Source organism: Corythoichthys intestinalis, chromosome 7 (genome assembly GCF_030265065.1).
Source record: "Corythoichthys intestinalis isolate RoL2023-P3 chromosome 7, ASM3026506v1, whole genome shotgun sequence".
NCBI classification, from domain to species: Eukaryota; Metazoa; Chordata; class Actinopteri; order Syngnathiformes; family Syngnathidae; genus Corythoichthys; species Corythoichthys intestinalis.
Window position 1 is genome coordinate 48,395,117 of NC_080401.1, and position 17,660 is coordinate 48,412,776.

The following is a 17,660-nucleotide window of genomic DNA, read 5'->3' on the forward strand; positions in this document are numbered from 1 at the left end:
TGAATGATTTAATTAAACCAAAATTGTTTTCCTACTTGATTTTATGATATCCATGGTTAATAAAGTAATAATACTGACTGGCAAATGGTATGAATGGTACATACTGCAGGTAAAAGGAACAGATACACAGATCAACAAACTTGTTCAGAAGATACAAGGTAAAAATGGACCGACCTCGGTGTCAGCGGTTCAGCATGGTTGCGCCTTGAGGATGTGGCGGCGGACGGCGGAGTGCTGGTTCAACACCGGCGACGTTTGTGGCCAAGAGCCTGTAAACAATAAAGCCAGCGGAGGACGGTGTGAATAATTGAAGGGAAAAAGGATAGGGTGGCTGCTAATGTCGCTAATGTGAATGGCATGCTGGCACAGAGCAGGTATCAGCAGAAGCCTTAGAAAAGTGACATGTTATCCCGTAGCATCCTGCTTGTTTTTTTTTCCGTCCTTTGGAGCGGGCGCTCAGCAGGAGATGAGTTGTGAAAGGCGGGAAGTGGAAAAACAATGTGACACCGTCACGCCTGATGAACGCTTCAACAACAACATCAACAACACAGCCATGGAGGAAGTTTTCATCACGTTGCGGTTTAGCCAGCAAGCTAGTTGGGTCTGAAACTTTTTGGGAGTTAAAACAACTAGGCCTTCTGCTGTTTATTAACAATGAGTTCGGCCATAATTAGTTGATTTTGGTGAGCAGCATATTTAATCGACCAAATGTAGCGGAAACGTAGCCTGACTACAGGTTGGCAAATAGCTAACAGTCCATCAAAAAGAGCCTAATATTGATGGTTTTCAAGTCATGTACACACACACACATAAAAAAAAAAAGACTTGTGTGGACGTAATTATTTTTTCCCGACGTATTAGGGCAGGATCTTCGGTTGTTTAAAAAAAAAAAAAAAACCTGCTAGGTGTAGACATGCCTTAAATTCGGTGTATTTATTGGGTTAGAGATGCGAACGTGTCCTTCAGCAGCATGCTTAGGTCTGAAAGGTTAATTATTGACCATGAGAAGTTGTTTGTGAGAGGATTTTCAATGAAATAGGTTTTGCTAGTTTTGTTGTTTAATATTTACGTCATACGTCAATAAATAGTTCAACTACTGTATTTTTGTAGCTTTCAGTACTAAATCTGTTAGAAATACCGTCTGGACCGAATTTAAGACAGCCCTGATTATTAAACGACCCCCTCTTTTTCAAGACTCAAGTTTGAAAAAAGACTTTTTGAACACCAAATTTAATTTTTATACAGAAAATAATTACAGTACATCCGAAACAAATGATTATAACAATATGTTTGAGTGAAAAAGCTTGTTATTTTGCCTCATTCAAATCTTAATATCGATAGGAGGCTTAACTTTGAAAAACAGATTAGTTCTGTTGTAAGAGCAAGTTTTTTCCAGCTCCGTCTCTTGGTCAAAGTGAAGCCTTTTCTTAGTCGCCACGACCTTGAAAAAGCAATTCACACTTTTATAAACTCAAGGCTGGACGACTGCAATGCACTTTATGTTGGCCTCCCCAAGTCCTCGATTTCTCGGCTGCAACTTGTTCAAAATGCTGCCGCTCGATTTTTAACAGGTACACCTAGATGTGAGCATACTACCCCCATTCTATCATCACTCCACTGGCTTCCAGTCCATTTTAGATTTGATTTAAAACTTTTACTGTTTGTTTTTAATTCTATTAATGGCCAGGCTCCATCTTATTTATCGGAAATTTTAACTTTTCGTAACTCTGGCAGGACTCTTCGCTCGACCGGCCAGCTTCTTTTAGGTCAAAACTTAAACAGTGGGGAGACCGATCCTTTGCAGTTGCTGCCCCCAGGCTGTGGAATAGCCTTCCCCCCGAAATCCGCACCACCACGGATGTAGGTCTTTTTAGACTCGCCTTTCACACAGATTAGGATAGCCTGGTTTTATTTGCTCAAGGGTTTTTAATAGGGCTGTCAAAATTATCGCGTTAACGGCCGTTAATTTTTTAAATTAATTACGTTAAAATATTTGACGCAATCAACGCAGATGCCCCGCTCAGACAGATTTAAATGACAGTACAGTGAAACGCTGACTTGCTGTGTTTTATGGAGTTTTGCCGCCCTCTGCTGGCGCTTGGGTGCAACTGATTTTATAGGCTTCAGCACCCATGAGGATTGTGTAAGTAATTATTGACATCAACAATGGCGGGCTACTAGTTTATTTTTTGACTGAAAATTTTACAAATTTTATTAAAACGAAAACATCAAGAGGGGTTTTAATATAAAATTTATATAACTTGTACTAACATTTTTCTTTTAAGAACAACAAGTCTTTCTATCCATGGATCGCTTTAACAGAATGTTAACAATGTTAATGCCATCTTGTTGATTTATTGTTATAATAAACAAATACAGTCCTTATGTACCGTATGTTGAATGTATATATCCATCTTGTGTCGTATCTTTCCATTCCAACAATAATTTACAGAAAAATATGGCATATTTTATAGATGGTTTGAATTGCAATTAATTGCGATTAATTACGATTAATTAATTTTTAAGCTGTAATTAACTCGATTAAAAATTTCAATTGTTTGACAGCCCTAGTTTTTAAATGTCTTTGGATTTTATCGGTTTTATTGTTTTATTTGCTGGACTTTTATCGCGATGCGCCGTCTTTGTTATATTTTTTTTGTTTTATTTCTTGTTTTATATTTTTTTTTAAATGTCATTGTATAATATTTTCCTGCCTTTTATTTATCTTGAGCCATGTTGTGTTGGAAAGCACTTTGAGGGCCTTTCGGGTTTTGTAAAGGGCTATATAAATAAATTTGATTTGATTGATTAATATCCGAACATTTAAGTATGTAAACTAAAGTGCAATCACATTCGTAAATGAATGGTTTCTGGTTTTTGAAATGTAAATAAACCAATCTATTGTGATAAAACAACAAAATTGCAATAACTGCATTAACCATCAAAGTATAGTCTAACTGTAGCTGTAGTCTTGAAACAAATCTGAGTAAGGAAAAACATCGCAATAAAATAATGCAAACTGGTTAAACTTGAGATTAGCTGAGTTCTGTCATGACAGAACATCGCTTCAATGATATCTGGCGCCATCTAGTGTCATGAATGGGTATAATGTCTAAACCGCGAATATAAGACGACCCCCTCTTTTTCAGTCTTATTTCAATGCAAAAAAACACCGTCTTATAGTCGGACCACTACGGTAATATAAAAAATCAATTTAAAAAAATAGTTATTAAAATCGTACTCGGGAAAAAAAATGACTTGGTTTTTTTCCTCAGTTGTCAAATAACCAAGGCCTGCCCTAATTTCTTCACTTTGTTAAATCGTGGGCGAGCTAAACATGTAGCGCCCCCAATACAAAACTTGCGCCATCTGGCTCCTTCCTCACGGCCTAAAGTGAACCTCCCCTTTGAAGACACCTTTGGAGAAGTAATTAAAGCTTAGCTGATCTTCAGTAATAGGAGCATCATCTTGAGGATCCAGCTCAAGAGTCTTGCCTGAATCTTGCTCCTTAGTGGGATTGAGTTGCCAGCTCCAGGCACGGGGATGTTGAAAAGTGTGAAACCCAAACCCGTGGATCTCATAACAGACCTCGGGGCCATCCACCTGAGAGGAGGGCACGGAAAGCCGATAGGGTCAGCGGGGGCTGACGAAGCCTGCTAATTATTCCGCCATTGTTCGGGGAGCGGCGAGGCGTGGAACCCCACAACAAGTGCAGCTGCTCTTCTTCTTCTTGACTTATTACAGGTTCCCGTTAGCCTGGCCCGAGCGGAGGTGCGGGTGGTCCGCCGACACACCTGGGAGGCTTTAAAGCCTGTCAGCAGGACAGCATTCCCTGATTACTACGCCGCTCTTTGATCGCACGTCAGCGGCTCGTAAATCAGGAAAGCGCACCGCAACTTGACTGAGTATGGACATTTTTTGAATTTTGTGATCATTTTTATTTTTATTTTTTTTTTTTTTACAGAAGTTTATTGTTACCCAAGCAGAAAAACAATGATCCGTATTTACACTGTGAGTTGATATTTCAAGTTATAAGGTGATAAGCTCATGTTAGCATGCTAACTTAATCACTGCCGTTGAATAATGAGTTAAAATGGGAAATGATATATATGTATAAAGTATATGCATTGCTGTCCAAAAGTATTGGGACCCCTGCAATTCTGTCAGATAATGCTCAATTTCTCTCAATGATGGTAATTACAAATGCTTTGATAGTAATATCTTCATTTATTTTGCTTGCATTAAAAAAACACTAAAGAGAATGGGGAAAAAAAATAAATCATTATCATTTTACACAAATCTCCAAAAATGGGCAGGACAAAAGTATTGGAACCTTTTAAAAAAATCATTTTATTTCATTTTAAAAACTTAAGATCTCATGTCTCCTGAACAGTCTCACCAATTTTGAAGATGATCCAGCTAACCCCCTTGGCGAAAAGGTCTCAAATGTGCACCCTGTAAATCGATAAAAAATTTACAATCGATCCAAAATAACCCATTTCCTGTTGAGTTTGGAATATAGGTGCCAATGCTTTTTTGAGCAGTTTTGGACAAGGTATAGACTCCCCAAATTTCATCACTCTACGCTGAAAAACCCTAACGTTATAGGCCAATTTAAAAATTTTAAGGGGGCGCCACTGAGCCATTTTGTTGCATTTTTTTGCAAAGTTGCAAAATTATTGAAATTTAAATTTTGCCGCATGTATGTGCAAATTTTGGTGAGTTTTTGAGCATGTTCAGGCCTCCAAATTGCACGCCTAGTGCTCCGGCCCTCAATAGAACATATTAATATATATATTTATATGTATATATTATATGTAATAATATCTTTATTTATTTTGCTTGCAATGAAAAAACACAAAAGAGAATGGATTTTTTTTTTTTTTTTTATCATTTTACACAAAACTCCAAAAATGGGCCGTACAAAAGTATTGGCACCCTTTGACAAATCATGTGATGCTTCTCTAATTTGTGTAATTAACAGCACCTGTTACTTACCTGTGGCACATAACAGGTGGTGGCAATAACTAAATCACACTTGCAGCCAGTTAAAATGGATTAAAGTTGACTCAACCGCTGTTCTGTGTCCTTGTGTGTAACACATTGAGCATGGAGAAAAGAAAGAAGACCAAAGAACTGTCTGAGGACTTCAGAAGCAAAATTGTGAGGAAGCATGGGCAATCTCAAGGCTACAAGTCCATCTCCAAAGACCTTAATGTTCCTGTGTCTACTGTGCGCAGTGTCATCAATATGTGTAAAGCCCATGGCACTGTGGCTAACCTCCCTAGATGGCATCAACATAGAGTTAACAGGGGGAAAAAAACGAGGCCTTTAAAGAAAAGAACACGGTCCCCACAGTCAAGCCCATGGCCGAGGTTCCCTGATGTTTTGGGGTTGCTTTGCTACCTCTGGCACTGGACCGCTTGACCGTGTGCATGGCATTATATAGTCTGAAGACTACCAACAAATTTTGCAGCATAATGTAGGGCCCAGTGTGAGAAAGCTGGGTCTCCCTCTGAGGTCATGGGTCTTCCAGCACGACAATGACCCAAAACACACTTCAAAAAAGCACTAGAAAATGGTTTGAGAGAAATTACTGGAGACTTCTAAAGTAGCCAGCAATGAATCCAGACCTGAATCCCATAGAACACCTGTGGAGAGATCTGAAAATGGCAGTTTGGAGAAGGCACCCTTTAAATCTCAAAGACCTGGAGCAGTTGGCCAAAGAAGAATAGTCTAAAATTCCAGCAGAGCATTGTAAGAAACTCAGTGATGGGTACCGGGACGGGTTGTTCGCAGTTATTTCGTCTAAAGGTTGTGCTACCAAATATTAGGCTTAGGGTGCCAATACTTTTGTCCGGCCAATTTTAGGAGTTTTGTAAAAAAAAAAAAGATAATAACATTTTTTTTCATTCTCTTTTGTGTTTTTTTTTCATTGCAGGCAAAATAAATGCAGACATTACTACCAAAGCATTTGTAACTGCAATGATTTTCTGGGATAAATTGAGCATTATCTGACAGGATTGCAGGGGTGCCAATACTTTTGGCCAGCAGTGTAGTATAGTAAAATACTTACAGACATATAGTTTCCCAGGCAGAAATGTAACACAAATCACTCGACAGGCTGTGTCCTGTGAAAGTGAATGAGCATGTGTTCCAAGCTGCTTTACATGGTGGATGCAGTGATTTTTTTATTACCACAAGGTGGCAGTAACGTACTGTAAAATCTTAACTGTCTCGAAACACTGACGACTCTAGCCGGGAGAAGTTTTTGTTAATTCTATACAGTAAGGGTCACCAAACTACGGCCCGCGGGCCACATCCGGCCCACCTTCACATTTGGTCCGGCCACCCGAACAGTTTTTTTTTTTTTTTTTTAAATACTTGTGTTATTTATTTCCTGGCTTTTTCTGTGAAGAACCCAGAGAGGGTTATTTGGTTATTATCTATTTAATGAATAGTGTTATTATTAGTGTTGCACCGATACCATTTTTTGGCCCCGATACCGATACCTGGCTGTGCAGTATCGGCCGATACCGATACCATACCGATACCACCCCGATTATATATATATATTTTTTTTTTCTTCTTTTTTTTTTTCCCCAAAGAGCTACATAATTGGATGTGAAATCATTGCTATCAAGGATTTGTCAGGCTGTTGCTTACCTTTGCAAAATAGGAAAAAGTACACTAAACCCTAGTAGACAACAGTTGAATAAACCTTCCGCTCTCAAAGGCCAAAATAGTGCTAAATTTGTGAAATTAATAAAACATGTATAATACTAGCCCAACAGTAAGAAAGTAAAAATAAATTCATAATAATAAACTCTGAATGAACTGAATAAACTTTTTTAAACCTCTCAAAGTTCAAACAGTGCAACTTTCATGAAATTATTGTCACATTCTGCTGCTGGTTAGATTGTGTTTTGTTGCTGGGCGTGGGGGCGTGGCACTTCAATCCAATGCAGGCTCGTCAACCCAGCATTTAAGCACGGGTGATCTCAGAGAAGGCTGCCGAGATATTTGCCTTGCTGATCGCTATTTGACATCTGGCACAATAATCTCGCTACATTTGCTTGTTATGCCCCTGCATTGGGTTTTTCTGTTAGTGTGCTGCTCTCGTTTGTAACCGCTGCCTATCGTCTTAGTTTGTCCGTCGACCTGCTGTCACGGACTCCTTTTCTTATTTCTACTGTCCTGCGATCGCGTGTTATTTTTTGTTTGCAATCATTAAACCCTTTTATGTATCCCCCGCTTGTTGTCTGCTTCGAGGTTCAACCTTGTTTCCGCATTTGCGGACGCTAACAATTATAAGTAATAATAATTGACCACAGCATCCCGTCTCTCCTTTTTTTCGGGAGGTGGGAGTCCCTTATTTCTATTTCTGAAAGGTGGCAACAATACTTTGGAAACACTTCCCAAATTACTGCGGCATTTCTTTCAGTAAAAGACATTAAAAGTAAAGTAGACGAAGTGAACTGACCAGGGATTGTTGCTCCGGTCCAGCGGCCTTCTTCCTCTGGATAGCAGTCCTGCTCTTGCAGGCTCAAACTCGTTGTGTTCGTTCACGTTTCATCTTCAAATGTTTTATCAAGTTCGAGGTATTGAAACTGGCCGATTTAACTCTACATCTCCAAACTTTCAGGCCGCAAATCTTGCATGCAGCCATTGATTTTAATCGACGGGATTTCTATTTGGAAATATTTCCCGACCGCCGCGGCGCCGCCATATTTCCTGGTTTGTTTTTCGTCCATATGAAAAAGCCCCCTTTTGATTGGTCAGGAGTGGCTATTGGCCCGCTCTCATTGGTCTGGAGCAGGCCAATAGCGATAGCTGCTTGGTGTTCATGTGTCATCACACAACACAGAGACAGAGTGTAGTGAGCGCCAGGAGGAGAAAAAGGCTGTGGTCAAATGTTATAATAATGGACCGGTAAATGGTATCGGCGCCGTCTTTGTTGGTACTCGCCGATACCGATACCACCATTTCGGGCCAGATCGGCGCCCCCTAACGATACTAGTATCGGTATCGGTGCGTCTTTAGTTATTATTATATTATATTTCATATATATATATATATATATATATATATATATATATATATATAAATTTTATTTAATTTTGTTCCGTGAAGAATCCAGAAAGGGTTATTTGATTGTGGCTTTCTGAAAAGCAATACATTTTTACATTTAGGCACTCCTGCAATCGTCAAACTTTTTCTGTTACAAACTGACCCTGGCCCCTCATTAGAGAAGGGAAAAGTTATGTGGCCCTCACAGGAAAAAGTTTGGGGACCCCTGCTATACAGCATAAATTAAAAACCCCATCCTTTTCACCTGATTCTGATCCTCTGATCTGGCCGATTTCTGATCTCATGATCGGATCGGGACATTCCTTGTTTGAAGCCTCATTTGTTTATTTGTCAAAATTGCTGCTTGTTGTGAACGGTTCACTGACACCATTGAGTGCTTATGTCTCAATTTTTTTCCTTCCAAGTCAACCCCCCCCCCCCAAAAAAAAAACAAAAAACAATGGCTTATTTCTTGTAAATCGGTTCACTCATATTTCAAGGAGCCAATGTTTCACTTATAATAAATACCGATTCCCTTGGGGAAAACAGTACAATGCACAGCAGTTTTTTCAACATAGCAAAAAAAACGATATTTTATACAGTAAGTGGAAAAACGCAATCCCAAATCAAGGTACCACTAACTACCATCATTTCCTATGAGAAAAGTTTGTAAATATAATTCAGGCACACCATGAAAGCCCAAATCTGTTTTTGCCTAAAACAAAAGCCCCCTGGGTCCAACTTGCACACCAGCGCTTTCATTTCCTAGCCAACAGAGCCGAGTGACCTCAGTGTCACAAATGGAGAAAATGAGTCGGAGATGCTTCCAGATGTTTTACTTTTAACCCCATCTCACCAAGAAGCAGATGGCCAACGCCTTCCCGGAGACATTTGAACACGCTTACTTGATTTTCCTTGCATCGCAGGTATCTGAAGCGCTGCTGGTGTCCGTTGTGGCGGGCTAGGTGGGCAGGGGTGTACCCTTCCGAGTCTTGGTCAGAGGGGTCTGCTTGGTTGGTTAACAGCAATGTGCAGGACTGAAATATAAGTACAGTATCGTCAGTGTTTTATTCCAAAATTTTTATATATACTTGATGATTTGTTTTGTTTTTTTTTTGTCCACGTAGCAAATTTACAGAATACAGTTTAAAAGGTCAGAGGTCAACCTCCATTCTCAGCTCCGTCGTGACGCGGGGTACCCCCCACAAAATTCCTTCAGAATCTTCGCCCCAGCGCAAAGCAGCTATTCTAAAACACAATGGTGCCCCCTGCTGGCAGAAAAGTACAGCGCGGTAGTGCTGTTCGGGTCCTTGTTGAATGTAATGGGTCCAAATCCGTGTCGATCAGGGGCGGACCTTAAAGGGGTCCTCTATTTTTAAGACAAGTAATTCATAAAAGATAAATGTTAGTATGAGTTATAATATTTGATATTAAAACCCCTCTAAATGTTTTTGTTTTAATAAAGTTTGTAAAATTATTTTTAAGTGATAGATCGCCATTCTTATTACGTCGCAGTGCGTGACCTCCCCGGTCCCGTTACCGAAATTCCAGCGTGTCATTCGTTAGCTTTCCCAACATGTCGTCAGTTCTACCCTTCCTATTTGAACCAGATCTGAAAAGTGAAGAGCAGGACAGCACTGTAGGTCGTTCACAAGACGAGCTTCAGGGAAAATGCGTATAGCAAATACCTGATAAGACAAAAGTTGGGTAAAACTGGTGATGCGAGAGAGTTCTGTTGGGAACTCCGGTTGGGAGCGAGAGTGTATGCTGTCCGGTTTTATTAGCAGATATTCAAGGTAAGCATATTGCGTTTTCAAACTTCCCAATATAATTATGTAGATTGTTAGCATCCAGAGCTGTCGTGTGCTTTACATACAGTACAGTACTGTAGCGTGCCATAGTGCTTTATTTAGTATGATTTGGGGAAAACTCCCACGAATAGTCAACAAAAAAGATAGCAATCGTAATCCAAATCCGCGTTTTTTACTCACTCGCAGATCCAGGAATTAGACCGATCCCATGGCAATGTCGCAGCCGCGATCAGGCCCTCGATTCCACAAAATAGACTGATCCGAAAAGCCGCAGTGGGACCGACAAATCCAAAAAATGGACAGATCCGAAATGAATATTGCAGACGCGGTGGGACCATCGGATCCAGAAAATAGACGGATCCCTTACTTGACCGAGGATCCAGGAAAAATCTTCGGGCGCCAGTTGTAACGCGTGGTGGGTTGGATACGTGCATAGAGGGACCAAAAAGGGGGAGAAGCTTCCACTTATGCACATTTATTCAGTAAAAATAATAATTCCACCTTGATCACTCACTTCACTCCCCTTGTTTCCATTTGACTGGAAATTGCATCCAAAAAAGCAGCACATCGTGGCATTTTTCTTCCCGAGTTAAGGCAGCAATAAGCAATTGTTGAACACGCTACACATTTGGAAAGATCCCAATGACGTCATCACTGCGAGCCCGCAAACCATGGCGCCAACTAACGGTCAAAATATGGACTAAATATTGTAAAATATTGCCATTGATTTAACATTTATGTGTTTCTAACAACATATTTTAGTACATGAGAACAATTGTGGCTTATTAGAGCCTACATGTATTTAAGTTAGAGAATCACTTTAAGGGGCTTGCTGGGGGTGCAACCGCACTCGTGCCTGATAATAAAGACTATGTCTAGTTGTAGTAAACATTTACTAAAAATGTTTTCCACTGTAAAATTAAAAAATATTACTTCAAAAATAAATAAGGGTTTCCAACAATTTTGAATGCACATTGACAGATGAGTACAAATTGTATCATCTACAAGGACAATTCCAACATGGTGATAATACACACTCAGTAGGAAAACAGTACATTATTTTCGATTAAACCCACCTAAAAGCCACGAACTGTATGCAAAAAAAAAAAAAAAAAAAGCTGTCCGATACTTTAAGAGGACGCTCGCCGTTAGCATTTGTCTAATGCTAACATTAATGCTATGCTAGCGCTACGAGTTACATTTAGTGTAAAGCAGTACTTCTCAAATAGTAGGGGGGCCCCCCCAGGGGGGCGCAGAGCGATGCTGGGGGTGGCGTATGTGACCTTGGGGAACGTACTTTTTTGTCGTACTAGAGAAAGTGTAATTGCACATCCATTCAGTGGGCGGCAGTGCCGCTCTCATTTTCAGCGTGTGTGCAGTACTTTTCAACCAAACAAGAGCACACAGCAAAGAGAACTGAAGATATGAAAAGCGAAGACAAGGAAATATGACGAAGCATATGTAGCATTTAGCTTTTTGCTGTCTTTAGGTACAGTGGGAGACGAGGAAAGACCAGGCCGTCTACTTTGTCTAAAAATGTTCGCAGCGGACAGCAGGAATTATTTTTTTTCAGCGAGTGCCAAATATTGCCGGCAATCCTCCCACTTTTTCAGTGTTACATCAGTAAACCAGCAAGCACAGTTAGCATCATATAAGGTGGCATACCAAGTTGCTCAGTGCAAAATAACCCCACACCATAGCAAAGGAGGTGATACTGCCTACAGCAAAAATAAAAACTGTCCCTCTGCCCACTGCCATGTCGTTTTTGTTCTATTAATTTTTTGTTCTTTTTCACTCTAATTGTTTGACATATTGTCTTCATGCTTGATGTTGCTAATCAATTTGAATTTATTATTATTTATTGATTTAATTAAAGTCAATGTATCGAGTGTATTTTTACAGAATGATTTTTTTTTTATACTTTATTGTAAGTTGATCTATATTACTTTTCTCTTTAAGATTAAAAACAACACAATGTTATGCAGAGTTGTACTTATAATAATAATTTTATATACAAATGATACAATAGTATATTTACAGTGGTGGCAGAGACAGGCATGAAAATGGGTCAGGGGTTAAAAAGGTGAGAAGGGTGTGGAGGAAATATGTTCCAGTACACTGTACACCCCAACAAAATATTGAGCTCTGTCGACCCACACTGTGTTTCAGCAGGGCCGTGCAGAGACCGGTGGAGGGGCGGGTGCTCGTAGATCAAAAGGAGCACATGAACAAGTATTTGATACACCTTAAAACAACATAACTTCAATTTTAACCAGCTTTAGATAATAATTGGCTGCGACTGTGACATACTTTAACCCTTTAACACCGAACGTGTCGGCAGCGACGCGTTTACGCATGTCGTCTTTGAAGCTTCGTCACGCTGTAATTACGTCACCCACGTGCCGCCAGTTGGCCTCATTTGAAAGTGTGGAAGTTGATGTCCACACCAGTTTTTATTTGAAGTCAATCGACCAAGAAAAACGGGAGATAATGTCGTTTGAGTTTTATAGTTTTATTGCACTCATAAATATGCATTAAAACGCTGCATGTACAATGTATCTATCTCCATATTTCCATCATTTCTTGTCCTTTTTCAAAACCGAAAAAAGCACAAAAGATTGCATATCCCAAGATCCATTGTGATGTCATGAAGGACGAACCGAATGTGAACATTTTTAATAAATTGCCGAGCTAGGCGCCAACTAAGGAAAAGGAGGCATGAACACCGGTTGGATTGCGCGAGCGACTTTGAAACGTGCAGAATGAAATCGAAAACTAAATTTAGCGCAAGCTAATGCAGTTTTTTCATCAACTCAAGGAATAGGATGGGCTGTATTTGTCGTTTTTCTCGGATTAGTCGGCGTCTCGGCGAGTAGAAGTGACAGCAGCGCTCAAACAGCAGAAGAGTAGGCTGTGTGACGTTCTATGTGACGCAGTTCAGTGACCTGTTCAAAAACAAACTTTATTGAGTGCGCAAAAAAAAAAAAAAAAAACCTTTATCGGGTCACATGCCTGAAAAAATTGAATTGAACTGAACTACTTGTCAATATTTTTGAAAATACTTTTTTTCAGTTTTATATTTTTTTTTTTCTTCCCTATGAATCTTTTCGAGAAGCTTGATTGCATGTGTGCATACTTTAGATAAGGTGATGGGTATAATACCTAACTTAAAAAAGAGATATCCTCCAAACTCTTTTTGTGTTTGTGAGAAAAAAAATTATATATATCATCTATTATGCACTGTATATAACTTGTTTTGACCATAGTATGTGTAAAGGCCAAAAACGCCTATGACCATACCCGCTGTTTGTGTTGAATAGTCAAACATCAAACTATTCAATCTTATTTTTTTCTATTGAATGTTTATCATAACAAGTTGAATAAATATTATCAAGCTTCAAAACGGTTGGTCGAGCATGTTTAGTTGTCAATGGGACACCAACATTACAAATTTTGAAAAAATATTTTGGGATTTTTTTTGTCTTTTTGGGTCCAAAATGTGGATTATAATTGGTCAGTGAAGAAAACAACAGTTTGGACATGAAGTTCAAGGTGTCCTGAAAAAAGGGACCCAACTTGGCCATTGTAAACATTTTTTTCTTTGAAATATAAAGGCAACATCAAATGCATGCAAATTCGGCCAAAATAGGTTTAGGTGTTAAAGGGTTAATTGGGAGGGGGCAACAGTGAATAGAAATCAAAACTGTCATCAACACTTTCTGGCTGTGACTCAGTCAGTCTGCCTCTTTTCTTCCTTCAACCTCTGCATCAAAACTTCCTTCCTCAACTTGTTCATCTGAGAACAAACCACATCAGATGGTCACTGACCCACCAACAGCACAGTTTTCTTAAAACATTATTATCCATACTTAACAACTCTAGCACCTAATGATTAATAAAGCAATGACATAAAAATCTTATAGAAAAATAACATTGTAATTGTGTTTATAATTGTATTTAATACCCGACTATCCTTGCAAACTTGTTCTTACCAGGTCTGCTATTCACCCAGCTGATGAGGTATCCACTGCCTTTAGCAGCCTCATCTAACTCTTTTTATCCCTCAATCTCCCTTCCCTACGACGCATGTCTATGTAATGAAATATAAATATTTTTAAAAACAGACTCCCCGGTGGCTTTTAGTTTTAAAGCTTTCGTAATTTCTTTCTCTCTCAATAACGATTTGTGTTTTTATTATTCAATCAAAAAACAAAGTTACTTCTATCAAAAACAAAGTTGCTTCAATCAAAATACAGTATATACTTTTAATCCCCAAAAAGTCACTTCAATAAAAAAAATTGTTTTTGATTGCAAAAATAAATTTGAGACAAAAAAAGCATTTGAAAACTATTTTTCTTGATTGAAACAAATTTTTCCATTGAAGTAATGTTTTGCATTTGGGCCACATTTTGGCTAGGACATTTGTGTCTTTATTATTCAATCAAAGAAGTTGCTTCAAACAAAAAAATATATATAAAAAGAAAAACTTTGCACATGTGTCAATCACCGTTTACCAAAGCCTGAGAGGGTTTGAGTAGACACACTATGAAGCATTTAATAAAGCCAAGCATTTTCTTAATACTTTATTCTTGTTTAAAAATAATTCGGTGGGGCAGTAACATGTTTAAAACTTATCATAATTCTTACATTTTGAAGTGCTTGAAAACCATTCATAAATGATACTTGGGTGAAAAAAGTGAAAAAACATGTCATATATATATGTATCTTTTTTCCAATGTAAAATCTGAATAAATGCATTGAACACGCACAAAAAAAATTGGGGGGGAGGGGCGCTACTTCGCGGTTTTCACTTATTGCGGCGGGTTCTGGTCCCCATTAACTGCGAAAAACGAGGGATCCCTGTATTTCTGAAAAGCTTTAAGAAGCAGGACTCATTCCCACCACTCGTCGGGCCGGTGTTGTGCCGACACCGGCCGTCAGCTCAAATCCAAGCCGAAAATAACGCGTCTCCGGCGGACGACGGGAGCGATGTGAGGCGCCCCTTCCATCCGAGAGAATGCCGCTTAATTTGACTCAACAGTGTGTTTCTTCGTTTATATTACCGCTAAATACACAAGCTTGACGCCAATTTAACGGGAGCTATTTTTTTTCATGGGAGATTTGGCTAGCTCTGACGGTGTTCAACGCAAGCTGCAATGAGTGGCAGTAACTTTTTTATATCGCAAAATGTGAAAACGATTGAAACCATTACTCACCAACTTCAATCTGCTGGCAAATACAGGCAAGTGTGTATGCTGCGCTCTGGTCTGCCCCGGTGTGGATAAGGCCTGCTTTTTGTTTTCGCTGCTTTGCAACGCAACGAAAGGCTCTCCGAGCACTCCATGTACAGTAAGGAGTGCGCGCGTTTGGAATAATGGAACGCAGCTTGGGCCGATGATTGGTTCTCGTCAGCGAAGCATCTAGAAGGATTTGCTGACTGTGCTCTTAAGTGCTCAGTTTACGTACTAAGTTAATCACATGATAATAATATTAATAATAATTCAATAAAACCTCGCGACCCCCCCTCCTCCCAAAAAGAATTTCTCCTCGGATCTACGCAATTCACGTAGGTCGCCCTTTTTGACTTCAAAACGGCGAATTTCGCCGAAAGGTGAGAGATTTTCATGCCTGCAGAGAGTTGGGGGGGCGCGGAACGTTAATTGAGAAGCACTGGTGTAAAGCAACATTGCATAGTCACTCTGGAAAAGATAAGAAAACAACTCTTACCGTGTGTGCAAGCCTTGAGACTGGAAAGGTCACTGCACTGGTAGGTGGGGGGCGCAGCATGTCACTTATGTGACACAACTGGACACTGCTACTATGCAGGCTAACTACACATATAATGTCTCACATTCTAAATATGCATCATCTCGTCAGACGAAACTAGCATAATGCTCATTATGTTTTAGTCTCTTGTGCCATCTTAGGCACCCAACGATTCGATTCGATTACGATTCAGGGTGCTACGATAAGATTAATAAACGATTATCGCGATTATCACGATTAGCATCGTACATTACTACTTAATACGATAGCCAAACAAATTTATGTCAATTATTTATTCAAAATATCCTAATGATTCAACAGGAACGATGGAAACATGCCCATACAACAAAAAGCTGCCCTTAAGCTGCTTTTTTATTTATTTATTTTTTTTTTTGACAAGAAAGTGCAAAAACATTACAACATTTTAATGGGAGGCTTATTTCTCTCAACAATACAATAAAATTTACACAGGTGGAATGAATTCCACATTTTCTGGAAACAAAGTGTCTTTAGAAATCAGACTTATTTTAACCAATATACCTTGTTTTCACAGAATTCTGTACTATTTCGTATTTCTGTAGTGTTACCGCTGTACTTAATCGTGGTTTTACACGTTCTGCATATGAAATACACGTTAGCAAATTAGCTAGTTAGCTTAGCGCTCGGCGCTATTAACATCTCAAAAACAACAACAAAAAAGGCTAAACAGTACAAGAGGGTTCGTGTACTCACCTCTTTTAGATGCACACGGGTCTTTGCAACACACTCAGGACATTTTTCAACTGAAATGCCTAAAAACTACTGCTGGAAATCTAAATGACAAGGAGCAACGAACTATAGACCCCACTCACATGACGTCACAACCACGCCTCCGCGCCATATTGTCCGTCAACTCGTCGTGTTGACGCATTACCGCTACGTAAATTCCTCCTATTATGGCGTGTTTTTCTGCTCGTTAACATTAGTAATCAAAATGGTGAAGGCGTGTGTGGCGGTTGGTTGCAATAACAGAGAAGATAGACGGAGAGACTTGAAGTTCTACAGTATTCCGAGAGACCCGGAGAGGAAAGCGAGATGGACTGCTGCAATTCGACGAGAAAACTGGGCTCCAAACGATTACCACAGATTATGTAGTAGTCATTTTATATGTGGTAAGATGCATTTAATATATATTTAGAGTGTTTTGGGCTGACAACCACAATTAAGATCATTGTGAGGCTAATCGCCGACAACATACAGTTTCAAATTCAAGATGCTTATTTCTTCCACCATCATTACATTTTGAATAATATTTAGCTGGTACCAAGTGAAAGAAGCTGGCCTCGTCTACGGATCATCAGTTAAACAAGTATGTCCAAACCTTTTGCAAAGGGGGCCAGATTTGGTGTGGTAAAAATGCGGGGGGCTACCTTGGCTGATTTACATAGAACAATATATTTAAACAAATTTTAGCAAGCCCTTGTGTGTGTCACATTTGCTTTATTATTTTATTAATTCATAATTTCAACAGTCTCGTCTTTGTGGCGTTCTCTTTCGACACTCGGGCTCAGATGACAGGCAGAGAGGGCGGAGACAGCGGGTCGAAAAATATCGATTTAGACATCAAATATGGATCTGGCGAATGGATAGACTGAAGCTTTTCCACATAACGCCTTTTATGCAACGCATCCAATGAGTTTACAGCGTCTGAAAGCACCGGGGCTTCCATGAATTGCACTACTGTATAAATTGCACGACAAATTGAAACCACTGAGAATAAGGATAAACAATGACGGACAATATGGCGGCCGGATACAGCGACACGTCATTCTGTGACGTTGGTGAGTAGGGTCTATACGCTCTTCCCTTCATGCTCTTAAAAAAAAAAAAAAAAAAAAAAAAAAAAAAAAAACTTGCACACAAAACCGCGACCACCAGGTTGCGCTTCTGTACTTGCCTCTCTCATACACAAATTTATTTTCCAGTCTCTTAAAAAGGAGTAAATCTCTCTCTCAGTAACCAGCAGCATCCATC

At 39.4% G+C, this 17,660-nt stretch overlaps 1 protein-coding gene across 4 annotated transcripts in view; it reads right to left on the reverse strand.

Annotated features, from left to right (window-relative positions):
* The window catches only part of espnla (espin like a), a 37,954-nt gene extending 20,640 nt beyond the window's left edge, over window positions 1–17,314 (reverse strand). For 3 of the 4 annotated variants that reach the window (XM_057842348.1, XM_057842347.1, XM_057842345.1), the window contains exons 1-3: window positions 16,380–17,314; window positions 8,976–9,107; window positions 175–269 (exon numbers count right to left, since the gene is read on the reverse strand). The gene's annotated coding sequence lies outside the window, so the exon portion shown is untranslated. Of the gene's footprint in view, window positions 1–174; window positions 270–8,975; window positions 9,108–15,097; window positions 15,196–16,379 lie in introns of those variants that run through there. The other variant, XM_057842346.1, reaches the window with a different exon arrangement.
* Between the last annotated feature and the right edge of the window lie 346 nt (window positions 17,315–17,660).